This window comes from Petaurus breviceps, unplaced genomic scaffold (assembly GCF_028583685.1).
Source record: "Petaurus breviceps papuanus isolate PSGF00001 unplaced genomic scaffold, PetGlider_PUasm1.0 90644, whole genome shotgun sequence".
Taxonomy (NCBI): domain Eukaryota; kingdom Metazoa; phylum Chordata; class Mammalia; order Diprotodontia; family Petauridae; genus Petaurus; species Petaurus breviceps.
Window position 1 is genome coordinate 8,121,350 of NW_027187298.1, and position 10,215 is coordinate 8,131,564.

Below are 10,215 nucleotides of genomic sequence, written 5' to 3' on the forward strand. Positions count from 1 at the left end.
AGATAAAGAACTGATGCAGGGAGAAGCATACTTTTTTTCACATACTTTATTTTTTTCACAATTTGCTTCCTTTTGATTTATTTCTTTTTTCACAACTGTGACTAATATGGTAATATGTTTTACATAATTGCACATAAATGACCTATATCTAATTGTCTACCATTTTCAGAAGAGAGGAGGGAGGGAGAAAAATTTGGAACTCAAAATCTTGTAAAAAATTAATGCTAAAAATTGCCTTGATATATAATTAAGAAAAAGGCAAAATATTATTAAAAATTAAAAATGAAATTTCAGAATATAGAATTGTTTTATAGGACATGTCACAGCAAAATGATCACCAAGAACAGAACATCTCCCTAAAAAAGATTTCTGAACATAAAACAGAATCCAGCGGTTTTGGAATGAATTAGGCACAACCCTGCCTAGAAGGTCTGGATAACTTGTAGAAGTCCTCCCCATCTATTAGCATTCATCCTCATCGCATCCATTAACAGGACATAGTATTTACTAAAAATCCATTATGCATTTGACATCATAATCTGCACTTTAGGGATATCACATAGACTATATGGTTAAGCAAGCTATTGTTTTGACTAATTATGCTTTCGGAAACCTGTCAGAAATACCTATTCTTCAGCCACACTCCACAAGAAAACTGTCCATTAGTTCTCTGGAAAGTATAATAATTAAGATATAAGATATATACATTTTTGATATATTATATCATCCATTTTCTAGATCAATACAATTCAACAATTGGCTGAATATCTACCATGTATTACCTCTAGAGAAAGGTGATTGGAATGACCAGGGGAATCAAAATCAGTGCATTACTGAAGGATCAGATGAAAGGACTTGTAGATATTTAATTTAGAGAAGGGAAGACTTATTTAGTATGGAGTGAACTTTAAGCACTTAAAGGTTCATCTTACCAAAAAAAAAAAAAAACCCAAATAAACAAGGATTTGGGGGGTGGGGTAGTTAGACTTATTCTGAGTAGCCTCAGAGGGCAAATCTAGGAATGGGTAGAAGTTTCTGTGAGACAAATTATAATTCAATAAAAGTGTTATGTAGGGAAAAGGAAGAGGATAAGCATTTATATAGTGCCCACAATATGCCAGGCAGCATATTATTTTTTACAAATATTATCTCATTCAATAATGTACTATCTCCTTAACATTTGTAGCTGAGTTTATCTTGCTTAGAATTCTAAAAGAAGCTGTTACACTGACAGTTGCAGGGAATTGAATCTGACAGAAAATACTGAGACAAATAGTTGGTGATTTTGAATGTGATAAGCTATAGAAAATGGAAGAGATATGGTCACCAAAATGATTATATGATCTTGGGGGGAAAATAATTTATAGTTTTATATACAGAAGGCTATTTTTTTTTACTAATTATAAGCTAACATGTGGCTCAAGAGAAAATTCAGAGTCTGAACTCAGAAAGATAAATGAAAAAAGAGAGGAGTGAAAGAACAGATCTCAGAACTGCATCTGCTAAGTATGAAGCTAAAAGGTATAGATACTACGTTTGCTGTTGATGACTAAATCTAACTAAACAGAACAGTTTAGAAGCAAAAAAAACATCATGCTCAGTGAGGTGTTAGTCAATCACTATGTGGATTAATGCAGCTTAACAACGAAAGTTTTTATTCAACACAGAAGGAACTTTTATCAACAATTAGGTTGAAATAGAAAAAAAATACTGAAGTTTACAGCCTCCAGAGTTGAGCTATGCTGGGCACATGGGCTTTCCTCAACCTTGTTTTCTATAAGTCTGTACCCACTCAACAGATACTGAGTGCATTGGTGAGAAGTTATATATGGATTGCAGTGTACTTTATTATCCATGTACTTACATGATTGTGTATATGAGGGCCTGTGATGCCATCATTTATTTTGCTTTGTTGTCAAGTGATTATGTTTAAGATCTAAAAATGCCATTATAGAAATGCATTGGTGGGGTCTCAAAATCAAGAGTGGAGAGTGAAAGAGAGAATAAGTATTTATTAAGTATACACTATGTGCCAGGCACTGTGCTAAAGGTTTTACAAATACGTAGTGTAAAGGAAGAGAATAATGGAAGGAATACTAGACTCTAAAGTACTAGTTCTGTCAGTGACCAGCTGTGTGACCATGGGCAAGCTGCTTCACTTCTCTAGGTATCAGGTGCTTCATCTCTATAGTGAGGGGGCTGGACTAGGTAATGCTTCATGCCTCTTCCTGTTCTAACTTTCTAGGTGAATCATGCCTTATTCCTGGGCTAGTATAGGAAGGCTTCATAAAGGAGGGGGAATTACAGAAGCTACAAAAACCATGGAGGACTCAGAGAAAGAAAACATAGAAGCATTAGCAAAGTCTGAGAAATAGTTTGGAAGTAGAAGGAGAGGATTATTTACTTAGAATTAGGTTTTCCTGAGGGAAAAATAAGGAAAGAGAAGCAAAAGGAGAGAGGGTCAGAAACAAGAGGTTTCCTACATCCGTGAGGGACTCAGAAATGGGCTAAGAACTTTGGTTTTGATCTGGTGAACAATCAAATGGCATGCTAGGATGTGAACAATGCAACTAGAACTAGCAGCAGTAGCCCTGAGGGCCAACTGTCAAGAGATGATCCTGGTGGCAAGAAGTCTCCAAAGGGTGGAACAGCCAATAATCCAACTGGAAGATGGGACAAAGGACCATGGATTCAAGTAGAAAGAAAGAAATGGATTCCAAATCAAGAATGAAACAACAGGAGGCAAAATCAAGGGCAGTGATGAGTCCAAAGTGAATTCAAGGTCAAAAAAAAGTAGCATTGTGATATGTTACATTGAAGATCAGAGTTATGGTAGGAGTCTCCACTGGGATGGGAAGCTGGAAATGATAAACTCCTTGCTTTGAAAAGTGATTGTCCCTTCTAGAGGACCTTCTTTGTATGCTGAAAAAGTTCTTATAGCAAGCCTCCAAAATTCATAGAATCATAGATACGAAGTTCTTTAAAAATAGAAGACATGTCCGATTTTATCTTTGCATGCCTCACCCTTGGTGTAAAGTAAGCATTTAATGTTTGTGGTTGCATTGTACAACCTTAGAGTTGAAAGAGAGATTAAGATATCATCTCATCCAACCCCCAGATTCAGAGAAGTAAGGCAGTAATTATTATCATGAATTTACAGAGGCAGCTATGGCAAATGGCTAGAGAACTGGCCCCCAAGCCAGGAAGACCTCAGTTTGAGCTCTACCTCTGATCCATCTGGCTGGGTAACCTCTGGCAAGTTGCTCAACCCCCAATGCTCTGGGTCATTTTCTGACTCTTAAGTTGCTGAGAAGGTACTGGCCTACATTGGTAAAAAGGTTTCCTACCTAGGAATTCTATCAGTAAAATCACAGATCTGTTATCTATCCTTAATGTGCCAAAGAGACAGTTGAGGCAAGTGAAAAAGAGTCTAAAAGGAGCTTGCTAAAAGTGAAATGGGTTACCTTGGGAAGTAGTGAGTTCCTCATCATTGGAAATGTTCAAGCAAATGCTTATTAGGTGTGATGCAGAATGGATTCTTTTTCTAGGTATGAGTTAGATTAGATGGCCGCTGAGGCTCCTTCTATGTCTAAAATTCTAAGATGGTAAGGTACAGGACTAGGAATTGCCACAGTCACATGGCTGGTTACTAGGGGAGGGGAAGGTACAGAATGCAAGTCTTACACTGACTGCCTCCTGGATGGATTTCAGTATCAGCACAACCTATGTGGCCTTGTTGGCAAGAAAGTCAGTCTAGCTCTCAGTCTCACTTTTCTCATTTGTAAAATAAGGGAACTGGCTAGATGACTCCTTCCTATGCTAAAATCCTATGCTGCTGTCTTTGGCAAAAATTAAAAACAGGATTCCCATCTCTTCCCATACCACTAGTCTACTCCATTAGACTATCTTTGCCAGATGCCTGCTAGGTTTTTTTTTTAATCCCTGGGTATCTTTAATAATACTGTCACTATGAGTATACCCTGTATGCCTTTTCCTTACCAAATTTGAACTAGTTTTTTGCTTTCCTTCTTTCTCCCAACCAACCATGACTGACATACTGATTTCCTGGCTTTGTGGCTTTGTAGCTTAACATGTATTGTTTTTCAGAACCGATCCTTGACTTCCTGTGGGTCTTAGGATGTGGGGCACATACCAAACAAAGAGGAATTTGTGTAGTCTTGTAGACACAGTATAAAGCCTGAAGATCCATTGAAGTGGTACATAGGGTTTAATTATTAACTCTTTCTCCAATGGTAATCTGCTTCCCACGCACATTCATGAGATACTAGCCCCTTCATCTTGTTTAACATAACTTGGCCGCCTACATTAGTCTCCCCAACATATTTTGCTTCTGAATCACTATCCAAAATGGTGTTTCTTTCTTTTCAACAGTTATTTATCATCAAGAATCACGTAAGCTGTGTATGTCAACAGTGAGTTTGCCAAGAATATCAGTCTGTTTTTTATTTTATTTTGTTTCAATTTACTCTCTTCCCTTCATTTCACTTCTAAGTTTTTCAAGTCCCAATATACATGCCATCTTCAAGGTCTCTGATATTTAACAATCTCAAACTCATCAAATCATTCTCACTTGCTCTATTATCAACAGCCTATTGCTTATTTTTACCCCCTCTTAAAATTCATGGCCTTTCATTGAAAAAAGTTCATGTCTCTCCAAGTGCCCTATTTCCAAACCTGCCTCCACTTTTCATGACACGCTGATCAGAATGTAATATTTCCTTTGTGCTTGGGTGAGCTCCCTCCCTAATCAGCCCCTTATTAATCCAATAGGTCTAAGGAGAGCTCTGTGATATGATAATACTCTTCCATAATAATAATACATATATTACAGAATGAACTACTCTTTATAAAATATCTCCATATGCTTCATCTCATTTGATCCACATGACAACCAGAACTCTAATTAGGTGGGACAGTCAAGGCTTTGTACTAGGGCACTGAAATTTAGAGGGGTTATTAATAACACACTCTTCTTTAGTAAGTAGAAACAAATGAGTTTAGTGCTGCATTAGCAGGAATAATTAGTTTAAATAGTAAACTATCAGACTACAGAACAGCTAAACCCCAAGTCAATTCTCAATGCTCCTTCCTTGTTCTCTGGGATCTCAGTAGTAATCTTCAAAGCAGTATCTCCTAGAGACCTTCCTCCCCACGCCATAGGCAGTGTCCTGGGTCCACTTACCCCATGGGGCTTTGTGCCCTGATGTCTGATGTCTCCCTCCCTGTGATAGTAATGGCTATTTAATTACCATTACTATCACACTCCCCACACTGGTCCCCAGGTCTGAGGTCTCTCCCCATAAAATGTGCTTGCCCTAGGCATGACAGTTCAATGAATCAAAGAAACATAGCTGGAAGGGGCCACAGAGTCCATCTTTTCCAAACCCAAATAGGAATTCCCTCTATAACATTCATGACAGGTGGACATCCAGCTTTTGTCTGAAAACCTCCAATGATGGGGAACCAACTACTTCCAAAAGCAGTACTTTCCACTTCAGGATAGTTCTAATCGTTCTGATGTTTTTGGGTTTTTTTTCCATTTGTGAAAGTGAAATCTTCCTTTCTGTCCTGTAAGAGAGATACAGAGGAACTTATTATTTCTATTTTACAGGCGAGGAATTCGAGTTCCCCATGTGCCCACGGTCACACAGCTAATAAGTGACTCAGTAGTCACTGGGTAGACAATAGTAGGACTCGATCGTAGGTCTTCTTGCATGTAAGCTCTTACTGGAGGTTTATTGAATTGAATTCTACTTCTAATCAAGAGCAGTTTTCTTTTGCAATCTTGGTACTTTTACCATCTTCCACCCTTGTTCATTATTGCTAAGAACATGTATCTGTACTCAAGTCTTTAACTTCCTGTGAATTTTGAATCCCGAGGCACATATCTAAGAGGCCTTTTTGTAGTCTTGTAGACACAGTAAAAAGCTCAAAGATTCACTGAAGAAGTAGTGCATGAGATCCCTCTGATTTTTTTTTACCTGCCCACTCTCCTAATACTGACTTTCCTATTCCCTTTTTACATTTCTCTGCAACATCCCATTCTACACCATAAGGAGGTGGGCCCCTTTAAATGTTCCACTATATATAGTTTCCCACTTCCTATTACGTTCAAATGAGATTCCTGCCTCTGTTCCTCAATGTAGCCTAGCCTTCATGAGATGTACCTGTACTACTTAAAGTCCTGGATCCTCTCTTCCCAAAAATCTATAAAAGAGATAGTACTTTTCTGGGCAATCCCTCTTCTATTTTCTCTCTAATCAATTACACCATTCCTTTCACAGTTTCTAATCATTTATAGATTTCTATAAGTGCCCCCACCTTTCCTCACTTCTTGATTCTCAGACAACATCATTTCCTGGAATCGAGGACCAGTTTTCTTCCTTTCCCACAAGGTATTGTTGGTCCAGAAGTGTCCTGACACCTGGCTTCTACTGGGGAAGAGAAAATTCAGTTATCCTCTTCTATTCCTTGATGGTGAAAAGATATATGAACTACTTTCACCATAACATTCTCCTACTTTAAAAAAAAAGACCTTTAATATCTCCCTGTTTCCTACCATATCAAATCCAAACCCTTCTGCCTTGTTTTCAGAGCCCTCCAGAAATTGGCCTGACTTGAAAAGTAGTGGACTAGAAGTTAGGAGTCCTGGATTCTAGTTCCAGCTTTGCCATTAACAATATGATTTGGGTAAGTCACTTTCCCTCTCTGAGCCACAGAATCACAGAATTTTAGGGTTAGAAGAGAATTCAGAACTATCTAGTCTAAACCATCTCTAAAACATGTCTCTTCTATAAACAGTTCAGTTAGTGGTCATCCAATCTTTGTTTAAAGATCTCAAGAAAAAGGAAAATACTACCTCCTCCAGAGATACTTATTCTACTTGATATATCCTTCCCACATTAATACCCTCCCTAGTAAAAAGAAAAAAGAAAGGAAGGAAGGAAGAGAAAGAAAGAAAATTAAGCAAAATTCAATGACAAAAATACATTTGTCAGTATGGGCAACACTCCACTTCTGTTATTTCTCATCTCTACCGTGTTTCCCCGATAATAAGACCTATCCTGAAAATAAGCCCTCCCCTTACTGTGTAAGATTCCTCTAAAATAAGCCCTCCCCCGAAAATAAGCCCTATTGAGATTGCTACTGTAGTGAAGGTGATCCCCTGCGCTACACGCTACATTACAGTACCCTCTGTATGCACCGTCCCCCCCCCATGAAACGTACGCCGCGCTCCGAGCTGCATCTAATCAGAGCTGCAGCAGTGAGCGCATCATCCTGTTCTTCCCCAGTGATTTGCTTATTGAATAAAGGTACATTTTTTTGTTCACATTTACCTGTTAATTAAAATTGCTGTCAATGTTCATTAAAATAAGCCCTCCCCTGAAAAGAAGCCCTCTGGTGTTTTTCTGTCCAAAAAAATAATAAGACAGTGTCTTATTATCGGGGAAACACGGTAGCAAAAGAAGGTAAATGTGTTTTATCATCTGTTCTCAGGTGCTGAAACTGGCCATTATTATTAATCAGAGTTTGGCTGACTTATTTTCATTTATGTTGTTATAGTCATTATGGATATCATTCTTTCAGTTTTCCTTGTTTCACTTTGCATTGGTTTATAAAGTTTTTCCACGTTTTTCTGAATTCCTACTGTTTGTAATTTCTTAAGATATAATAATATTCTACTACATTCATATGCCATAGATTATTCAATCATTCTCTAATTGATGGTTACACAATTTGTCTTCAGTCTTTTTGCTACCATAAAAGAGAGAGAAAGAAGGAGAGAGGGAAGGTGGAAAGGAGGGAGGGAGCGAGGGAGGAGGGAAGGAAGGAAAGAAGGAAGGAAGGAAAGAAAAGAAACCAGCTGCTATAAATATTTTGTTATACATGGGCTCTTTCTTTGACCTCATTGAGGTATATGCCCAGTGGGATTTATGGGTCTCAATATGAAAAGCTTAACAGTTTTTTGTACATAAATATAAATCATTTTCCAAAGGAGTAGGACCTTTTCATAACCCCACTGACATTCTGTCAGCATGTCTGTCTCTCCAGCTTTGACAATTTGTCTTTTATCATCTTTGCCAGTTTTATGGACAAATTAGCAATCTGACAATCTGTCCATCTCATGATATCCAACCTCATGATAAACCCAGACTTTGGATTTTTTCATTAACTCCTGCTCCATTCAGGATTTCCGAAAGAAAGTATGATGACCACCCTCCACAGCCATCATTAGCAACATCGTGAGAGTTGATGCCCCTGTCCTGAAAGTGCTGCAACTCATACTCTATTCCCATTTCTCTAGGTTTAAAAAGAACCTTCCTCTCATCAACACTGTGAGAAAGGAGGTACCAATATTGCATAACTGTATGTCATACACTGGTGTAGCAATAATCCATGCCTTGCCAAAGGATATTTACTTAGGAACTCAGAGGTTGAAGAGACCCTTAGAGATCAATCTAGAATTCATTCTGACATACTAAAATGGGCAATAAGGGGAATAGAACTATGTGATCTTTAAATTCTTTTGCAGCTCTAAAATCCTATTATCCTATGACATGTAAAGCTGTACAAACATGACTTTGACAAGCAATCAGTTCAGTTAAACCTTCTCTGCTCCCTGGCTGAAGGTCAGCAGCTTCACTAGCTGAAGATTAATTATTGACAGTGGCCCCAAAGAAAATGCAAAAAGTGCCAGAGACCATGCCAGAATGGAAGCAAGAGAAACAGCCTCTGCTGGCTTCCCCCTCTCTCCATCGATGCAAAAACTACATCAGTAGGCCTTGCTTAGGCAAGGAGACCCAGTTGGAAGTACTCATTTCACAATCAGTAAAGGGTTTAATGAGAGACCTAATAGGACTAGTTATACCACCTATAAGAGAAAATTTCTTTTTTTTTTTTAAATCACAGTCTTGTCCAATTAATTTTGTTTTGAGAATTCCATGACATATTTTAAGATAAGCAAGCACTCTCCTGGGGGGTTTAAAAAAAAACTCTTTGGGGAGTCGTTATTGGAACAGAGGAAGAAAGTATCTTCCATCACTTACCCAAACTTCTCCTTTTGGGAACTCTTTTATATCCTTCCTTTCTCTTCCCCACTAAACAATTTTCTGTGCCCTAAGGCCTTCCTTTGAAATATCACCTTGCCACTAACTTCTCCCTGGCAGGATTTCAATACCTTACAGGATAAAACAGAATCCACCTTAAGGATTTTTTTCCCATATTTTCCTCCACTGCATTCCTAAAAGTACTCTCCTTGATCACTGGGATCTCTGAACAGGTAAGCAATTTGTGGGAGCAGTTACCACTGCCATTTACAAGTCACAAAATTAGGGATTTATACAGGAATGTATAAGAATAAAGCAGTGCAAGGCAATATGATACAAATATCCAAATTAGTTGGCACCATTTGGTCAATGAGAAATATCACTGTTGTGCTAGACATTGTCATAGAAATACTGCTGCCTAATTATTTACCATTACTCTTTCATTCTCATTCCCACAACATTGTTCATGTTATGGTTTTTCATGTTTGGTCCTGGGTCTCTTGAATAGTAAATAAGGGATCATTTTCTCCAAGTGTGTGTGGTTTCGGTGGGTTTTGCCTTTATGTAAGGGTTTGTTGAAGGATTTTTTCCCACACTAGAAAAATGAGATGTTAAAGGACAAATTCGAACAGGATGACAGAATTTGAGCAAATCAGGTATAATTTAGTGGAAATGCTGGGAACAATTTTTATTGTGTAGAACTAGAAATAGCGTGGCCCTGGTCCTCTGGAAATGCTGATCTAGGCCCTAAAACTCTTCTTTGGTGGCCTTGGGAAAATGGTTTAACCTCTCTGGGTCTATTACATCACTTGTGAAAGGGACATATTGCTGCCTATCTACCACCTATAGATTTCCCAAGAGTGAAAAACACTTTGTTAAGGACTATTCAAGGACCATTATAAATCTATCCCTAATATTCTCAAAATGCCTTTTATTTCTGGATAATAAAACTCTTTGGAAAGCAAGACTCAATTCTTTTTTTTTTTTCATTTTTATTTGTTTTGTTTTTCTGATTTTCACTAACAGCAAATGAAACAGATTGTCCATGAAACTATTATAAAGCTGTTTGTACAACTCTTTCTTTCTTTCTTCCTTCCTTCCTTTCTTTCTTTCTTTCTTTCTTTCTTTCTTTCTTTCTTTCTTTCTT

At 37.8% G+C, this 10,215-nt stretch overlaps 1 long non-coding RNA gene across 4 annotated transcripts in view; it reads right to left on the reverse strand.

Moving 5' to 3' along the window:
• Window positions 1-4,482: 4,482 nt before the first annotated feature.
• Window positions 4,483-10,215, reverse strand: part of LOC138143538 (uncharacterized) — a 78,866-nt gene continuing 73,133 nt past the window's right edge. For all 4 annotated transcript variants that reach the window (XR_011163720.1, XR_011163719.1, XR_011163717.1 and 1 more), the window contains 2 exons: window positions 6,343-6,455; window positions 4,483-5,589 (listed from right to left, as the gene is read on the reverse strand). This is a non-coding gene — a long non-coding RNA (uncharacterized lncRNA). The remainder of the gene's footprint in view (window positions 5,590-6,342; window positions 6,456-10,215) is intronic.